The sequence below is a fragment of the Patagioenas fasciata genome, chromosome 2, assembly GCF_037038585.1.
Source record: "Patagioenas fasciata isolate bPatFas1 chromosome 2, bPatFas1.hap1, whole genome shotgun sequence".
NCBI classification, from domain to species: Eukaryota; Metazoa; Chordata; class Aves; order Columbiformes; family Columbidae; genus Patagioenas; species Patagioenas fasciata.
Genome location: NC_092521.1, coordinates 163,890,912 through 163,910,865, shown reverse-complemented (window position 1 = coordinate 163,910,865; position 19,954 = coordinate 163,890,912). Strand labels below are relative to the sequence as shown.

At 46.2% G+C, this 19,954-nt stretch overlaps 1 long non-coding RNA gene across 1 annotated transcript in view; it reads left to right on the top strand.

Moving 5' to 3' along the window:
- Positions 1-19,954, top strand: part of LOC139827304 (uncharacterized) — a 92,336-nt gene that overhangs the window by 54,686 nt on the left and 17,696 nt on the right. The window contains exons 2-3 of the long non-coding RNA XR_011737801.1: positions 11,110-11,219; positions 12,720-12,842. This is a non-coding gene — a long non-coding RNA (uncharacterized lncRNA). The remainder of the gene's footprint in view (positions 1-11,109; positions 11,220-12,719; positions 12,843-19,954) is intronic.

The following is a 19,954-nucleotide window of genomic DNA, read 5'->3' as shown; positions in this document are numbered from 1 at the left end:
GAGGAGAAAGGAGTTTGGATTATAGGCCTGTGTCCTGCCATCTGGCCACTCAACAGCTCTTGGCCTCTTCTATTTACTGGTGTAGACATAGTCTCCTTGTTTGGCAAAATTCCACCTGTTCCACACCTGAATGTAACAGGGAGTCACATATCCCACTCCCTTAGAAATACAGTTCCCCAGCTAAAAGGACATCTGCTAGGAGCCCTGCATTTGGGTTAGTGAGAGAGAGAAAATGTGAACAAACCATTATGTGGGGTTCAAACGATCTCTAGCCAAAGCTAGATCACGTCTGAGCTGTTTGGGGCTGAATTTTCCTCTACAAGCCCACTGCAGGACCAGGGTCTTGGACATGTGCTGTATCTCAGGGTGCCTGTGTGACTCCCATGGTGCTGCTGCCTGAACATCTCACACAGCTCTCCAGGGAGAGAAGGAATGGCACACCAGTATCACTGTTACAGACCAGGAGCTGACGGGTTAAGTGACTGGAAACCTTTGGCATAGCAGAGAATGAACCCAGCTCTCCCAAGTTCCAGGGCAGGTGTTTGCCAGAGATTTCTCTTATTGCTCAGCTTGGGTGTCTGAACCACCAACGTGCCTGCACAGGACCTGGTACAGGACCACAGCTTCAGGTTTGCAGACTGCTGCAGATGTGGGCTGAGGCCCTTGGGGTAGGAAGAGGTCATATGTGCCCTGAGTACAGAAGAGACAAATATTTTTGTTATTTCGCAAAGCACACTTCTGTTAGCACACCCTCTTCCTCCTACTTAGTGTCCATGCTGGAGTTAGGTCTTCTCTAGTCCAGACCACTGACTGCGACAGACTGGGATATTTATAGGGCAAAGCATTGTTCAGCCTGTACCCAGACTGTGAACATTTTATGTAAACAAAACCAAGATTCTGTTTAAAAACCAGCCACACAACACAGTCCAGGCACTTCAGTGACAGTTCGTGTAGCACCGTGACACTGTCCCTGAACACTGACTCTTTTGGGCTTGCATCAGGGCATACATAGGGCTGCAAATGTCCTACAAAGACCACGAGTGTGACAAGAACGTCATTGCAGAACGGAAAATGGTGGGATGAGATATCTTGCGAGTGATAACAGGACAACAATAAAGCAATTTCCAGATCTGTGCTTTGCATCAGAGCATGTGGCAGGATTGTACCCAAATCCATTCTCTGTGACAGGGCAGGGGGAAATCACATCCTTGGCATTAAGTGGACAGGGAATGTCAAAGCACATTCAAAATTAATGTTGCACAGGAAAAAATAAAGGAAAACTTTCAGCATCCTTCTCTTATGTAGATGGTGTATGGTGATGCTTGTGTTTGGGACAAAGTTTGACAGCAGGCAGTGTGGTGGGGTCATGCTGGGAGATGCTGGAGAACACATCTGGCTTCCCTTCATAGAGCCAAACAAGTGACTGGGTGCTGAAACCAAGGGCCCATCAACACCTTGAAGGAGACAAGATCAAGCTCCCAAAGCACCAAGTGGGGGTCCTGTGACTCTCACGACCCTTTCGTCTCAGGTCAGCCTAGAGATATCCCAGAGCTCTGCTGTCTGGATGGCTGTTTGAGGAGCTTCTTGCATGTGTCTCCTTATATCTAGCTGTGCCAGGCAGTCACCGTCCCCACAACCTATTGTTCACTGGCATTTCTGTCCTGCTTCATCCTCCTCCTGCTGCCTTTTCCCACCTTGCTGCTCCTTAAAACAGCCTGTCTCCATGACACCCTCTGCAGAGCTGTGCCGTGGATCATCCATCTCCTGACAGCACCACTGTCTGACAGCTCTGACTAAGCAGTAGCTTCCAACCTCCTAACGAGGTCATGAGGAATAAGACTTTTTTTGATCATGGAAAGATATCAGACCCTCCTGCCCTACCACCATCCTTTTCTCTACTCACGTCTCTCCCCTTTTGCTTCTCCAGGGGAATTCAGGAGTTCTTTACTACACTACCAAGACGCTGATGTAGCAGAGAAATGGAAAAAGTCTGGGTGTTCACATGAACCGACACCACTTTTTGCAGTTTCAGAAACAAAACAAGACCAGAAGTTTACCAGGGAAGAGATTGAGCCTTTTAAGTTTTGGGATGACCCTCTGTCAGGAAGCCATCAAAGCCAAGCTGGATGGAACTCTGAGCAACCTGATCTGGGTGAAGATGTCCCTGCTCATGGCAGGGGGTTGGACTAGGTGACCTTTGAAGGTCCCTTCCAACATCAACTATTCTATGATTCTATAAGCTGCAAGGCCAATGCCATCAGTGAGGGGTATTTACCATACCATACCATACCATACCATACCATACCATACCATACCATACCATACCATACCATACCATACCATACCATACCATACCATACCATACCATCGCTCCTGCAATCAGCGCAGCTCCTGTTGCCTCCAGCTCCTACAGTCTCCTTCAGACAGACCTTGCACCTTCCGATATGGGTTTGCTTCAAGCTACGAGATTCCTGACTTTGTGTCAGGATTTCTGGAGCTCATGGTCTGGGAGCAAGTGGGACAGGCACAGTAATACTGGTGACACAAGACAAGTCACCTGTGAGATGCTCAGCAGTGACGAGATGGCTCTTTTGGGAGCCTGTCTCCCCGGAGGCTGGGTTATTTTGCAGAAGTCTTGATCCAAGCACGGTGGTGTGTCACCCCTCTGGGCCAGGTGCCAGCTCCTGTCTCAGCAGAGCCCTTTGATACCTGCTACAGATAATAAGCAGTTTCAGAGCTCTGATCCCACTGAAAGGCTTTTACCTCCCATTTAACCGGAGGGCTGAAGCCCAGGTGTGAAATGTCAGACATGGGTGCTAAGCAGTTTAAGAAAGTGGTGTAAAACAGGCTGTGTTTTTTGCTGTTGAATTCCCTTTATGCGTGCTCCGATGTAATGGTGTGGCTCAGGATGCTTCTGTAGCCTTCCAGCTTCTGTTTTACTTCCTAAACACTTAAGTACATTCTCTGAACCTCCTTGATAAGGTTGTTTTGACTTCCAAATGTTTCAGCCAAAAACTTTCCCTGAATAAATATAGGCTTTCCTTGGCAGTCCCTGGAGAAAATAGAACAATGTATATTTTGAGGCAGTGTTTTGACTCACTGGGATTTCTAAAAGGATAATTTGGAATTGAGTGCATTGGTGGTGCAAAATGCCTGAGAATAAGCCCACATTAATGCTGCAAAGTACTTCTTGCCTCAGAGAATGATGATCCCCCCAAGTGATCCAGGGAAAGCCGTGCATCCTCTGTCTGTGCAGGGCAGAATGACACTAGAAATGCAAGGCATATATAGATATCAGGGCATTAATCTTGCAAAGGGGACTTCCAAACACACCCCCATGGTGAAGAAGAGTTGTGGGATGGACCAGGAAAGGAGGGAGGCAGGACAGAGCCAGAGCAGAATAATACCTCCCTCTTCAACCTTAGACTACTCTGCAGCCAGGCTGACGTTAGCCCAACACAAGAAAGCACAAGACAGCGTGAGCCAACCCAAAACAAGCTTTTATATGGTCTGACCACCAACATTTCATCACTTGTCATCTACCCCGTGCAAGTGCTCGTGCTGCGTCACTGGCACAGCAGTCGCAGTGGTGGCCACAACAGGGAAATGTTAATGAAAATCATCCATCACAGGCAGGGCAGGACTCAAGGCAGAGAGATGAGGATGCTGCAAGCAAGATTGTGCTTCCAAGTGTGGGGTCTGCTGGGGGAAACATTTGCAAGAAGACTTGTTTTCACTGCAAGGGTCTTGTCCTCGTAGTCCACACCTGGGTGGAGGTAACAGGGCTTCCCAGCAGTAGAATTTGGTGGTGGTGGGTTTAAGCATGGACACTCTGCTGTTGCCCAGCTGAAGGTCTGGGGAAGGGCTGCATTCTTATGTGTCCTTACACAAGGGCATGGCTCATGCATGAAGGATCTGACCTCCAGTTCTCCACATTCTTTTCCCCCACCAATAACTTGGTCACTTTGGTGGAAATGCAGAAGTAGCCCAAGGGTGTGCTGAGATCTCCTACATGAGAGATGACACCAGCAAGAGGCCTCAGTCTTCAGCTGGAAAGGGAGGGGTGGAGATCATAGAGAAGTCCATGGCTTTCCTTGGACTCTGTGTGGTGGGATGACTTCCACCATAAATGGTGAACAGACCTGAGTCCAAAGTGACTTATATCTTGCGACATTGGACTGTACATTAAGGGGTGTCTAGAATTTCTGTGCATCGCGCAGTGTTACTCAGATGCCCTTTATTCAGGAAAACGGAGGTGATTTTTCATACTTATGGGGCCATATCTTCCTTTGATCAGCTCTGAACCTCGGTGTTGCTTGATGTCTTTCAGCAAGAGAAAAGTCCTGCACCCTCTGCAGCCCATGGGTGCTTCTGGATGGACCCTGCTGGCTCTGCAACCTCCCAGGCTGAGGAGTAAGAGACCAAGTGGACCCTCCCACTGCCCAAAATCCCCATGTACTTTATCCAGCTCGGTTCTTGTGGTTGAAACCATAAAGATTCAGCCTTGCCAGCCCTGATACAAAAGCCTCACAATGATGTCAACATCTGAGCAAATCTTATCCATGGGGAAAATACTCATCACTTCCCAGCTGCATAATCTGCATCTCCTAGGCTCCTCACCTAGAAGTGGTTGTGTTTTCATTGCCACCTTGCAATAGCTTTGGGGAGAAAGCAGTTGTGCTTTCCTGAACTCAGAAGGGCTTTAGAAAATGTTAGCTTTGGTAGAAATGTTCTAGTACTTTTGAAAACAACAAGCTTAAATACATAGGGATTTTCCCTTCTCTTTCCTCCCTGTTTTCTTCCAAAAACAGGTGGGCATGAGTGAGGGGAAGTTGAAACTCTTTTTGTTCTCATTTTCTCAAAAAAAAAAAAAAGGAAAAAAGATTAAAAATTAACACATTGCCAAGAAAAATGTTGCTTTTTTTTTGAATCTTTTGTTACCTTGTTCAGATTTTTTTTTTCCATGGAAAAAGACCATCTTTTTTAAACCAGCTTCAACTGCTGTTATTCTATAATTATACCCCAAAGTCTAGGAACTATGGCAGAGGAGGCAGCGAGTAGGGAGAGCTCCACCATGTAGACAACGCGTGTAATGAGTGAGTTGTGGGATTTTGCAACTGTCCTGTCTCAGCCATATGGTACATGGGGCTTGTTCTAGGGTGGCACTGCTTCTTTTTTTTTTCCTAAAAATATATATATATATATATATATATATAAAAATCAGGTTTTATGCTCTTTTGCTGAGACATATAAAGAAGGAAGAAAAAAAAAATCCTATAGCTGCCATTAGGATGAACTGTCTAATTAAAGTGTGCAAAGACACTTGCCTCCTGAAGGGAGAATGAATTAAATGACCTGCAGCAGAGAATGATTCATTTATGCTTTGCTCTTGCGTTTCCCCTCTTGTGACATGAATCATTTGGCCACCGGCACGTGCAGGGAGGAGGACAGAGCTCCGCCACCAGCCCATGGGACCAGTTTGCAGGAATCTGACCTAAAGCACCACGAGCAGTCAGCCCGGTTCACTCTCCTTGGGCAAACAAGCTGTTCCTATAGATTCAGCTCTCGTGGAGTCTTCCCGTGGACTTTTGCCTTGTGGAAGGAATATCCTGCATCTCATGAGGTACCAGCTCTGACTGAAACATCTCTAGAGCATTTGTGTCTTTTACCTGGGAGGCTTCTCTGCTGGTTGCTGATGTCTGAGCTTGTGCTGCAGGTGCAGAGGTGGAGCCTTGCTCCTCTTCCTGCTCACTCGTGTCCACAAAGCTGGTAGCAATTAAATATCTTCAAGGACTTGTAGTCAGATGGACAAAATCGCCCTATGGGTTTTGAAATTCTTGGAAAAGCCAGGACTAAGATGAGCACAGACAGACACAACCATAACAAAAGCCTCATTCCTCACGGGAACCAGGCTAAACCACATCTGAATACTACAAAGAAACCCCCGCAAAGGTCTTGGAGGTAGCTTTAATGCAGGGTTACCCTGGCATGACTTCCCAAAGCAGAAATTACAATCCAAATTGTCATCAGTGCCTCACCCCATGAGGTTACTGGTGGGAGCAGAGGGGCGTGCTGAGCTTTTTGCAGTATTCAGCCTTTCCCTGGAGCTATGGCTGTGTGACTGGGAAGGAGAGGTGGCTGTGATGTCCAGATGTTTCCCCCAAATACAGTCTCTGGGACGTACATTTTGATTCCAAGAAAAAAACAACCAGCTTCGTCCGCAAGGTTTGGGTGATCAGCGAGTACCGTCCTCCACAACCTGCAACAGGCAAAGCACGTCTGCGTGGAAATGGATGCTCTAAGCCTGCATGAATCACACCAGGTGTAATGGGGATATTTTTATGTCCTTCTGAGTGAGAAAATTAATTGCTCACTGGAGGAGGGTACAGTTTAAAAGGGAAAGTCAAGGTCCTTTGCTGTTTGCTGGGGCTGAGTGTTCTTGTCTTGTTTCGATCTGGTGAGGATGGATGGGCTGGGAGTCATGTGGTGGACTTGGGCAGAAAACCTTAGCATCACCTTTTAGGAAATGGCAAAGGTCGAGGCCTTAGAAAGCTTCATCTGCCCTCTCTCCTTCCTGCAATGGAAGTGCAAACCCACTGGCTTGACCAGGTCATGCTTGGAGTCCTGTTCAAACTTGTTTTGGGTCCTTTTGCTGAAGCATTCTCTCTCTTTACAAATGTTGCTGTTTCCGAGAAGAGTCTACCCTGCTGGTGCTCAGTGCTTGGAATCTGGGGTTAAAACTGAGCTGGTCTTCTACCAAGAGTCTCCTCTCAGCCTTAACCAGCTGGCTTTAAATCACAGGGTAAACAAACAAACAAACAAACAACAAACCAAGCGCTTAGGAAGGGCTTGGAGATATCAGTTTGTAGCAAAGACAAATACTATGTCAGGGGAGAAATTTGAAATATGTCACCACCAGAGCTGGACAAAAAAAATGCTGTTGTGCCTTTTGTTGTAATTGAAAAGTATCTATGGCAGACAAGATGTCAAATTTCTTAAATATCGAGCTGGCTGTTTCTACATCTACTAAGTCAAACTTTTGAATGGACTTGCTGTTCATGTAAGGAGGCAAAGGCAAAATTACCTGTTGTTCACGGGAATTTGTCCTTTTCCCTCTCATCTCTTGGGAAAACTCCCACCAGCTGGGCAAAACAGGGTTGCTTCTCCTATTCCCATTGAAGCTGCTCCAGTTTGCACAAGAGACTCACATATCTGTGGGAGCATGGACACTGCCCTGGACACCCATATGAATGGTGGTCTACCACCAGGATCATAGTTTGGGTTGGAAGGGATCTTCAAAGCTCATCCAGTGCCACCCCTGCCATGAGCAGGGGCATCTTCAGCCAGATCAGGTTGCTGAGAACCCCGTCCAGTCTGATCTGGGATGTCTCCAGAATAATACTACTCCATTTTCCTGGCTGGAGTCAAATTTTGGGACTGCAGAAGGTTAAGTGCTTCCCTCACAGTGTCAACAGGCCCAGCTGAGAGGCTGAAGCTTTGGGGTCACTAATGGCAGTTCCCAGGTATGTCTGAAAGAGATTTCTTATTTGTTAAGAATCTGCCCGATTAAACACTGACATTTCCTTTTCTGTCACAAAACAAGTGTGAGTTCAGCCCCAGGGTACAAGGAATGCATGTGGACTTTAGGCTTTGACCTGCAAGCAATGCTGGCACCAGGTGAATGACGGGGACAGTGACTTGGAGAGGTAGACGGCATTCGGTGTGAAACCAACTCCCTGTAGCTGTTACCTCCAACCTTCCTGGCTCCAACCAGACAGCAGTTAAGTGCTCCAGATGGGGCCCTGATAGTGTAACGGGCTTATCTCAGCCAGATTCAGCCTGCCCTTTTCTTCTAACTCAACCGACCTTACCAAACAGCCATCGCTTCCTTTGAACATCAAAGGTCATCATTAAAACCTGTCAACCGCAGGGCCCTGCGTCCCCATCAGGCGTTGATGTATAACAACGAACACCACGAGATCTCCAGCCTGCAGGGGGAGGTCAACCTGGTTTCAGGGGGGGAGAAACTATGCATGTCATGCCGCTTTCAATTTAGGATGTGCTCTTGGTTTAGGATGTGCTCTTGGAGTCAGCGAGGTGAAAGAGGAGCTTGTACCAAACCCACAAGGCGGGGGCTGCAGCTGTAGGATGCCTGCACTGGCAAAAGGGAGCTGCTGGATGAAACAACCCCCATGTGTGAAAAGGCAGCCTTTCCCCCCCTTGCCTGGTGGTGTGTCCCCAGATGGAGAAGTGGTCTTCAGCCTTTGTCAGTTCCGTTTAGTTCAGTCATGTCTCATTGGGTCCTCTGACAGATGGAAACAGGCATGACCCATCGCAAGAGCTCCCGATCAGCTGGGGGGTGCATCTGTAGGGATTTTGTTTCAGGAGGTCATGTGCTGATCTCTCCTTCACTGAGATGTAGGAGATTTGTCTTCTTTTCAGGAAGGTTCCCCAGATGACGTAGGACATTCCCAAACAACTTATTGCCACAGCAGGTTGCACAGAGCACCTGGTGAAGGAATGGTCATAGTGACCATCCTTCCCTCCCCTCGGGGGTGTTTCAGGACCATAGTGACTGTAATACAAACACCATTATAGGTGATATCATAGAATCATAGAATAGTTTGGGTTGCAAAGGACCTCCAAAGGTCATCATGTCCAGCCTGCCTGCAATGAACAGCAACAATATTGTGGAACATTGCTCTCTGCATGTTTGTATATGCAGGAAGAAAGGCGTACAAGGGCTGAAAATCTCTCCTGGAGCTGCTGGATGCACTGTGAAGATCCAGCCTAGGACGTTTGCAGCAGTGGTGGGCGATGAAAGCCATGTCTACTGAAATGTCCACAGCAATTTTCCCTCCTTCAGCTGATGCTTACAAACAGCATGTGTCATGGTGGACCTCCCCAGGTACCACTCACAATGTCAATTCCTGTAGCAGCTGCTATTTCCAGGACTGTGGAAGGGCTGGTCAGCATTGGCTGTGAGCATCAAGAAGGGCTTAAGCAGTTTAAGGACAGTCACTACACAGGGACATATCTTCACCTCCTTGGCAGTGGGCTGTGCTGGCATGGGGACAACTGGGTATGGGATCTGAATGCAAAGGTTATTCTCTGAGATGAAACCAAGGATGGGTTTTCTTGCTTGGATATTTAATCAAGAAGGATGCACTTGTCATGTATTTGTCTCCTCTCTGCAAACACACTCCTTGCAACAGGTCTGCAGTGCCAGATGCTGATTTAGATGTATGTGCAGGAGAATCCTGACCTTAATACAAGTCTCTTTTTTCCTCCCTTGCTAGAGGAAACACTTTTGACTGTGAGGCAAGTAATGTACCATGTTACAGCCACAATAATGTTTAATGGTTGTGTCCCATGGCTGAGGTTAATGACTAGTTAGGGAAGCTTTTACACTGAGGAATAAAAAATATAAAATAAATCTGGCAAGGAGCAGGGAAGAGGGTAATGACTGTTGCTGGCAGTTGTGGACCTTGACTGTCAGTCCTAAGGAAGTAGATATTGTAAAATATTGTAAAATCCAGCAGGCTCTTTTCAAGTCATTGACTTTGCTACATCTCTGGGAGGATGAACAAGACCTTACAGCTGTCTGCAAGGAGTCGCTGGAGATGGGTGAGCATCTTCTCCTGCAGACAGCCCTGGATGACTTTGCTTGGTATCCCATGGATACACACAGGCTCCTACACTCATACCTTGAGCTGCGCTCAAGACAAGCCGCCTCAAACACCACTCAGCAAGGCTAACCCAGTCACTCGTGGTAGGTCATGCTACCTGTCCCTTCAGCGAGGCTTGGTGAGCTCATGTCTCCTTGTGAAGGGCCACACGAGCTCAGCTGAAATGCTCACTTGAGTCTGCGGCTGCTGGTCCTTCCTGCAGACCCTTTTCCCAGCTGAACTGTAAACATTTTGTAAATGGACTTCATTTGTCTTTCTGATGGTTGCATGCTTGACTCTTCCCCTTTCCTCTTTTTACACTTGTTGGTTAAGTGGTTTTTTTTTGGTTGGTTGGTTTTGGTTTTGTTGTTATTGCTTTTGTTTGTTTGTTTTGTTTTGTTTTTGTTTTCCCTTTTTGATGATTTGTTGCACAAAAAGAAGAGAAGCCAGGGCTTGTTCGTGAAACCAGGTCTCTGCTTCCCCAAGCTCGGAGCTGTGCCCAATGTGCCAGCTGTGCCAGATGTGACAACCCCTTAGTCACTGCCAGCTCACCTGGGTTGGTCTCCAGAGTAGGGAGAAATGGCTACAAAAGGAAGAAGTCATCTCTGCTCTTTTGCAGGCTTGCTGGCTGGGGACAGCAGACCTGCAGCCTAGCTCTGGAGGCAGGTCCAAGCCAAGGTGGGCATCCCCAGCTGTGCTGGGTACACTACTGTGGCATCATGGTGTTGGGTGTAGAGCTACTTCAGGTGTTGCAGGGAGAGCTTTTGGGTTACACAACTGTCCCTTTAACTTTTGCTTATAGGAAAGACCTGGATATTCTCCCCAAAACATCTCTGTCATGGTTGGATGTCATTGCTGGTCCAAGCTAGTTTGCTTGTCACTGAGGGGTATACATTCCCCTCTGGACATGGGTTCTTAAGGTCATGTGTCTGTTGATTCTTCCTGCTATCTGCAGTGCATGTCTAGTAGGGTTTCAGTACCTTAACACTGAAGATTCCTCATTTCAGCCAAGGAAGGAGTGCAAATGTCTCTTAGGAATGAAGAGAGGGAGTTCTAAGACAAGGGTTAGGCATTTGGGCTGGTTGAGCCCCTTCAATCATGGCTCTGTCCAGTTTGAAACCTGTGCAATCATAGAATCACAGAATGATTTGGGTTGGAAGGGACCTTAGAGAATAACTAGTTCCCACCCCCCTGCCATGGGCATGGGCATCTTCTACCAGACCAGATTGCTCAAAGTCCTGTCCAACCTGGCCTCGAATACTCCCAGGCATGGGGAATCCACAGATTCTCTGGGCAGCCTGTTCCAGTGCCTCACCACCCACATGGTGAAGAATTTATTCATTATATATAATCTAAATCTACCCTCTTTCACTTTAAAGCCATTAACCCTGTCCTGTAACTACATGTCCTTATAAAAAGTCCCTCTCCATCTTTCTTGTAGGTCCCCTTTAGGTACTGGAAGGCTGCTATAACAACATCAGTCCTAAACATGTGATACAAACACCACTCCCTGCCTCAGCCTGAGAGCCGCTCCTGAAAGTCACCTGAAAGGTAAAATCTCTTTATATCTCACACCTCATCCACAGGCACCAGCACTGGGCAGAGCTGAATTAACCCTCATGCATCCAGGTTAGTATCAAGATGCCTTAATATTTCCAGTGCACCACTCAGCTTAAGCTAAAATACAAAACCTGGGGAAAAAAAAAATACCACCTCATCTGCTTTCTATAAGGCTGTTGTGTGATGAGCCTCAAAGGGAGGAATTAGGGACTAGATAAGGCTGCCTTGCTGGTGTTCAGAGAGCAGAGCAGTTTCATTACCGCTTACAGTGGCTCCTTGACCCTCTTTGGGATATATTTATTGCTGCTGGTTGTAACCTGGACATGCGTTGTGTAGCCTGCGGGATAAAAATAGCTGCAGTGCCTATTTCTGTCAGAGTAGAGCGCACCAAACCTTTGTTTACCCGTTGCCTTTGGTTTAAATATAGCAGGAGGCTGAGCGCTGGAAAGCAGAGGGAAAGCTGTGTGACGTTAAATCCACCTGGCTAATTTTAGATCGTTCTCTTCACAAGGCTGACAGCGGAGAGCTGGATGTAGATGTGCAGGTCCACAAAGGTGGAGGAAGAAGGTGCTGATACAGCCCGTTACTAAAGCTGTGACCTTCTGTAGCCTCTACCCGGACAAAATTAGTGTCCCAAAGCTGCCATTTGGATTTAATAGCATTCAAAACCCAGAATCATCCACATCCCCTAGAAGGGATGCTGGGATTTTGCGCTGCATGGTGCAGGGGTCCTTGTTTTGTCAGATGGGGTGGTTATCGTGTGAGATTTCAGGTAGCAATGGGAAAGGAGTGTTCCTCTGTTTTTAATCCTCAGCTCTTGGAGTCTTGAGATTTTGGAGGACTACCAGCTCGCTTGGTTTGTGTCACGTATATTTTGAGAAAATTCACACTGTTGCTGTCTCTGAGAAAAGCTTGGAAATACGACTCTGAAGGTTGAGAAATCAGATGCAAATGAAGGAATCAAATACAAATCTCAGTATATTTTTATCCTGTGTTCTCATAAAATCAAACCCCATGTGATCACGACCCCATGGCTTTTCCCTCAAGGTCTGGCTCACAGCAGGAATGGGATCATAAGAAATAACATTATCCAGCAGTAACACAGAGCTGCTGGGACTCAGAAGAACATGGTTTCTGAGCGGTGAACCTGCAAGACATAGCGCATCTCTGCCTCCGTTTCCCCATCTGCAGAGTGGACAGACTGTTTCTTTCCCCAAAGGGTCACACTGAAGCTTCAAAGGTGCTGTAAGTGCCCTGACACGAGGGAAGCGTTTCCAGCTCTGGCCTTGGTGTCCTGATCTCTGTCATTTCTTTCTCCACAGTCTTTGCAGATGCTGAGGTTGTCAGAACATCTTGGTGAGAGCTCGTAGAAATATAAAGCACTGAGACCCAGCAGCGTGGTTAGGAAGGTGATCTATGCAATGTAATTTCTAACGCCACTCACATGCATTTGCTATTATTAATATAAACCTTCTGGGGCTCCCACGCAAGCCCCATTTTGCCAGGACGCCCCAAGCGATGCCAGGAGCTGTGTCCAACTGTGAGGCTGGTCTGACTGTGCCTGTCCCATCAGATGGTACCAGGAGCTCTGCAGGATTGTTCTCAGCCACTCAGGTCAGTGACAACCTCTTGTTAAAGACAGGCAGCTATTTTCAGTGTTTGCCACTCAGATATATAAAATATATTAAAATTAAAGCCAGATGTTCAGCTAAGATAAAATTCACAAAATTCCGAGGCTCTTCCATGCCCTGAATGTGAACGAACTTTCATAGATTCTTTTTCACTACACTATTCATAATAACACAAGAGCATTACAAAAAAATGAAAGCCCCAGCTTAGTCCCTGGATCAGTATTGCACTGTTAGCATTAAGTCCCTATTAGTCCCCTTTCTTTTACTAATTTCTTTAATTCCAACTTGAATGTTGATAAATGTAGTAATTTCACCTATGCTGAAGTTCATATTAATGAATATACTTGCTTCTAAATGTTCTCTGCGTCATGCAGTTAAAAGCAATTTAAATGTTCTGCATAATAGGGGCTCTAAAATTTCATACTAGTGGACATGCTAGCATTGGACTTAAATTTGTGTGGAATGTTATTGAAAGCTTTTCAGACAAAAGGCACCATTTTCTGTTGCTATCAGGCAATCATTCTTCTAGCAGCAGTATAAGTAGATGGTTAGCGGTTGGACTTGATGATCTCAAAGGTCTTTTCCAACCAAAATGATTCTGTGATTCTGTGACTCTAAGGTAAATCAGCACAGGCTGGCGTGTTTCTGTGGGGAGAGACTCATCTACACCACTGAACGATCCGGACAGTTTCCTGCAAAGGTTTCTATTTTAGGGGAGCTTTGATGTACTGGCTGCATTTATTTATTTATTTACTTATAACGTGACTCTGTTTACTTGAATCCAGGATAATCTCATGTTAGAAATAACTCTGCGTATCCTCAAAGTTGTTTCAGGGAAACAAGCAGACTTTTAAAGCCGTTTCAATGAATGTTGGCTTCACATGCAGTTCCGGTATGAAAGTCTTTGAGTTTAAAATAAATTCCCTGTTTAGGAAACCCACATATATATGGGATCAGGCTGTTGTTCGCCCATGATATACCAATCCTGGGTGAAAGCAAAGAGGTCTTTAACATGTATTTGATTTTTTTCCTCCTGATCTCCACCCACCCGACTGAAGCTCAACAATCAGATGTGCAAGTATCTCGAAGCTGCAACACATGAATTTGGTTTGAATCCTTTCATTTTCCCAATTGAAAAATATTTGTGTGTATTGAAAGGCAAAACACCTCAGTAATACCCACACATGCATTTAGGAGAAGCTGCTCCCTGTTTTGCAGCACGAGCAGTGCTCCCCGAGCACCAGCTGCATCCCTCATTGCTACCTGGAGCACAGCATCACCACACAGAAAACAGGAGGCAATTCAGGTAACTTCATCTTAGCAAGCAAATCGAAGGTGTCCCTCTCATTTCCAAACCTGGCAGGATGAAGCAAAAAAATGAAAACGACAGCCTGGCTTTTGGCTAAATATCGCTTTTTCAGGGCGGCATCAGGCAGTTGACTGTAATTCATCCTGAGTGCCATCCATCACCTCCGCCGTCTGTTATTAATGTGGATGTGTGCGTGCAGCGGCAGCACCGACGGGCTGGAAGGGGCTCCCCTCTCCCAGGCGCGGGGATGCGGAGATGCCGTCTGTCCCACAGCTGCCATCCCCTCTGTCCTTCTCTGCTGCCAGGGCCCCCCATCCCGCTGTCTCCCCCCTGCTCCCCACGGCACATCTGCTCCGCTGCTCGCGCCGGCACTTCTGACATCCTCCCATCATGAATTTTAAAGGCTCCTCATGCTTTGAAGGGTTTGTTACAGGACTGTGAGGTTTTCAAGGGATGGATGGGCCATTTTGGTGGGTTGAGTGGGACCTGGGCAGTGACTGATACAGAAAATGGACATGGGGGAGTTTAGGAGAGGTTGGAGGCATCCTGCTTGCTGAGGTTGAAGGACTTTGAGAACATCCTAGGAGCAGAATAAATCCTGTAGCAGCATATGTCAGTGATGTCGCACAAGCTCTTGCAAACCACTGAACACAAGGCAAAGCCAAGGGTAATGTCTCTTCAAGGACAGATCTGAGCCTGTCTCTGGAATGCAGCATCTCCTCTGCTCTCATCGTAATGACGGCAGAGGGCATTTGATCTGGGATAGCACTTGCAGGTGAAACATGATGTTTTTAGCATTGCTGGAATTGGTGGAGCAAGAGTTTCTGTATCTTTTGAGAGTCTAGAGGAAAAACCTTCTGCCTTTCTTCTTCAGTGCCAGGAGAGGGCACCCAAATGGGCACTTTGGGGTGTTGTTCATGGGTGGTGAGGTCTCACCCATGCTCCTTCTATGCAGAAAAGAAGGTGGGCTCAAAGTAGCATCACTAAACACCCAAGTGAGCAAGGATTGGTACTTTGTTGCCACGGTTAGTCCTGCGTCTACTAAGATTATTTCTCAAAGAAAGCTGGTAGGTGAGGCTGCCAAGAAGGAAGGCAAAGACCAGGAATGCCTCCTGTCCTCCTTGGTGAGAGGAAACTCAAGGACACCGGGCTGATTGAGGAATAAGAGGAGCTTTTCCCTCCCAAGACAAATTAAATGTAATAAACATAAAGATTAAAGACAAATATTACAGGCAGAACCCAAAATAAATGTCTTCAGAAACAGTCCAATGAGACTGGTGCTCTCCTCCTGTTCAGTTCAGTAAGATAAGAAGATTTTAGCTTGTGATGGGCCAAAGGTCAACTCAGAAATTAATGTAGATTTGGAAATAAAAGCCAGGAGCCCTACAAATTCGAATCTGTCCACACTATTCCCACACCAAGACAGAGGAATTTACTGGTGGATGTATCTTCAGCAAAACCTACTTGTTAATGAAACTGCTTTGTTCATGGATAAAAACCTCAGTGAAGAAGCGGAAATGTAAAGCTTTTCTTCCCCCATGCAGACACTATAAAATTAAACCTCTACAGTTGCGTACCTGAATGGAAACCAGCAGTAACTAAAAGGGTGCACTAGATGGGCCACCCATGTCCCTCCCAACCCTGTTTACTGTAACTATGAAAAATGCACTGAGCAAAAACTCCTGCTGTGATGAAAAACACTGCTCTATTGTCCTCATCCCCTGAGTCTTCCCTACCACTGCATCAACGCTGTGAGCGCCAGATGCGTGGTCGATCCTGGGGACATGAGGACAGACAGACCCATAAAAGCTTCCAGCTAAGGCAGCCTTGTATTTGGGTTGACTACCCAGGGAGTCTCCCGACTCCTTGGATGAATTTTGCACTCCTGACCTGTCAGCGAGGCTAAACTGGGCATGTGTGACTCTACCACTTGGGTAGACCTCCACAACCAGTCCCTTAGCATGCCAGAACTGCAGGAAACAGCACTAAGTCCGGGCATGCTGGAGCCATGTGGACCGCAGTGCTGAGCTGATGTGGTTCTGCAGCACATGGTGTAGTGCTGAGCTGTGGAAGTATCTCCTTGCTGTGACTGCAGTGATGATGAGCTCTGGGGGAGCATCCTAAGGGGTCTGTGATGCTCATGGGGCACATCAAGCCTGTGTGTGGGTGGGATACATCCTGACCAGCTGGAGCTGCCCACCACACTGGTGTCAAGGCTTCCCTACCCAGATGTCTACAGATTTCTGTGCTACAAGGTCTTTCTGCTTTGCAAAAGCAGCTATGTACCTGCAGGGAACTTGAGTTTTCCTGAGGCTTTCCAAGTGATTGTCTTGAGTACTGCCAAGAGATGAAAGAGTCCCAGATGAAAAATCTTTCCCTTTTATTCCTATTAAACAGCTACAGCTCCTGCCAGATTGCATATGAACTTGTAGAAAAATGCTTTTGTGAAGCAGCTACACACAAGACACGGCTGTGAGTGATATTGAGAACTACCATGCATCTGACCACCGCAGCCCAGGTACAGGCAAGCCAGAGGGAAAAGACAGTTGAGATCTGTAGGAGCTGTTGAGCTGAATTTGGGGAGCCAATGGACGAGTACCAATTTCCATTCTGAGGAAATAATAGAAGTTTAATCTGAACTAGTGAGCACGCTCATACTTTGGCAGAAAAACGATATCTGTAAATGCCCAGCATCTGTAACTCTACTGCTTTTGATGTCAAAGGGGTTTCATGTGTTTTGCAAAGTAAAATATTGACTAAATTATGACCTATTGGAACCTTCTCTGATGACTGCTGGAGCGCTGGCAGGCGATAAAAAGAGTTACTGAGCTTTTTTGCTCAAGTTGGATTCCAGCAGATATAAAAGAAGTGATTGAATTAATTGGCTATAGGAGGAGATTCAGAGGTTGTTTAGAGTGAGTTCTGAGATTTGTTGCTGTATCAGGCTTTTATTTTTTTTTTGATGTAGCAATGTAGGTAAACCTGTAATTTTCCACAAGTATATAAATGTTTTCCACACTAGGTTGAGAGTACACTTTGCAGAGGTTCTGGCCTTTAACCTCATGCATGTGAGCCAAGGATTTCATACAACTTAACCCATTCAACCAGCATTTGGTTTTGCAGCTCTGTCTCTGTCCTTCACAGCTGTTTAGTGTCACATCTCTTGGAAGAGAAACCTTCCCAAACCTCAATAAATGCAGCTTCTGGTGGGCTGAAGCACACATTGACTTGTCCCTGCTGCACAGTGTGAGCGCATGGGTGTCCCCAGTCCCAGTGGCAGCACTGTAGTATGATGCAAATTGTGATGGAAAGGTAATGGGGATTACTGAGTTATCTTGACTGGCTTGGGAAGGAGAACTCTGAAGGGCTAACTATCCTCCTGGTTGGATGACAAAGTGTTCTTTGAAGGAGAGACTTGACCCTTGGGTTGGATGAGCTGGTGTTGCCTGCCCTGATTCAGATGTTTCCAGTAGTGCTGGGTGAGAGTTTTCTGAAAAGAGTATTTTTCATTAGAAAAGGGTCATTTTCAAAGCAAAAAATTTGGCTCCTAAGTCCAACTGACTTCAGGACCAGAGCAGGAATTACAGCTGAATGGGAAGGCTCATACCTTTCTCTTCCTGGGATGCAATAACCGGGTCAATGCTGAAATTAGTGTCCTCTCCAGCTGTAGATGCTGGAGTCAAACTTCCTCTCTGTCTTGCTCAGAGCAGTGACCTGCATGTCAACCTTCACTTGCCTTAGGAGAGTTTCCTTATCATGTAACCGTCTGGGTGATCCTGGGTTTTGCCAAAAAATGTTAAAGCCCATGGGTTTCTTCTAATGCTGGATGGGAAAATCTTTCACATTTCTAAACCTTTGTCAGAAGAGGAAAAAAAAAATAATCTCAAACATCTGGGAAAGAGGATTTTTTTATTATTATTATTTCAAGCCAAGATAATGCATGGCATTACATTTAGTGTTGATTGACCAGGGAATAAAATCACTTACTTGGAGTGTAATGCAAAAAAATTCTAACAATGCATGAGAAATCCTGTAATAACAGACCTATTTCAGAATTTGAGTGGCATGAAATGTGAAGTGTACTGTTACTTTAATTGTATTTTTATGCAGACATACTCAATTTCTATTAGTGGCAGAGTTGTGTTTGCATTTGGCTGGAGGCAAAGCATTACTAGTGGACAGTTTAATCAGGATGAAAGAAGGAAAATAAAATTAATGTAGCATGCACTAAGCTCAGACATTTGTGTTGGAAGAATTTTCACATCTTTATTGTGTGAAGCTTGGCCCTGCTTATTTTTTAAAACCTGAAAATGAGGGTTGACTGATTTCAGACTGGAGTTACAGTTGCCAGTCATTCAATTCAAGGGCTGAGGTTAGTAAGTGAATAATTCTGTTTTTCCTAAAAGTCTTTGTTGCTAGTCAGTGGTTAAAAATCAAGAGCTGAAGATGTTGCTGTTTTACTCCTGTGTGAATCTACCCATCTGTTATTTATATAATTACTGCTTTGAAGCCAAATGCAGATGGGGATCCTGCTGGGCTGGATAGCCCATAAATACCTTCAGGTATTTGTAAATGCCCTGAAATATTTCATACCTGCATAGGACAGAGCAGAAAGTGAAATCAACTTGCCCACGTCCTGCCAGGGGTAGCCAGTGCCTGATCTGGGAGGGGAGCCCCAAAATGGAGCTGACTGGAGCAGATGTTTGCAGCTGTCTGGTTGCAGCTGGGGTCACCAAGATCAGCTGTGCTCCCTGGGGAAGGTGATTGCTCCTGCCCTTCTACAAACACCAGAGATGGATGTGTCAGATGAGTTGCCCCATAATGTTGTCTTCTTCTTCGTGAAGAGATATTATAAAGACTATGAAGACAGGTGAGGTTGAAGGCTGGAACCTACTTTCCAGGTGTTTGAAGTGGGTAAAGATGAATCCCACTCTGTCTCCTGGCACCCTGGGCAATGTCTGCGTTGTTAGACCAGCTCTACCTGTGCTACTCATCCATCCAGACCTCCAGTAGATACCAACCACAGTGACATTGACAAGGCTGTCAGAACAGTATTTTCTGCAAACACTAAATTGCCCAAAAAAAATCATAGCTGGAATGAAGGGAAAACTGTAGAAACTTATTCTGGCAAGTGGTAGAATTTGTGTTTATATTTCTATCCGCTCTGGCTTCCTTACAAGGATCTTGCCCTGACGTGATCAATCTGAGAGGAGGAATTTTCTTTGCTTTATTTACCATTTAATGCTGAGTCTGTTTAGTCAGGAAGGACTTGCTTCCAGACTGCGCAGTCAATGAACGATTCATCTTGTCCAAGAGCAAATTAAGCAGAGTGAGTAATTAAATGGAAGCACTCGACCAATATTTCTCAGAGCTCTCTTAAACAATTCCCCACAGTCTCCTTGCATCCTCCCCCATTCTCACCCCCCGACGACTCTAACCCATCTATTCAGCCACACGATGTCCGGTGTCAAGCGCGGCCTGTGCCAAGCTGGCCAAGGGTTATTGCCATGTGGGTGGTCAGTGTGGAGGGGTTGATGGTCTAACCCCTGTTCCTATGGGAAAATCTTCTCGACCACAATCCTCCGGCTCCATTCAGCCGGTATTAATAAGACCTTCTTGCTGGGAATGGGATTGGGATTGATTGGGCAGAGTGAATAAACTTGCCAGAGGAGATGACTCTTCTGGGACAGAGGTGACCATGTGGGTTGGGAGCCTTTCATGCTGCTTCCTCACAGCGTTGCTGCTCTTTGGTGAGATGCAAGGCTTCCCAGCTCAAACTCCGTCGG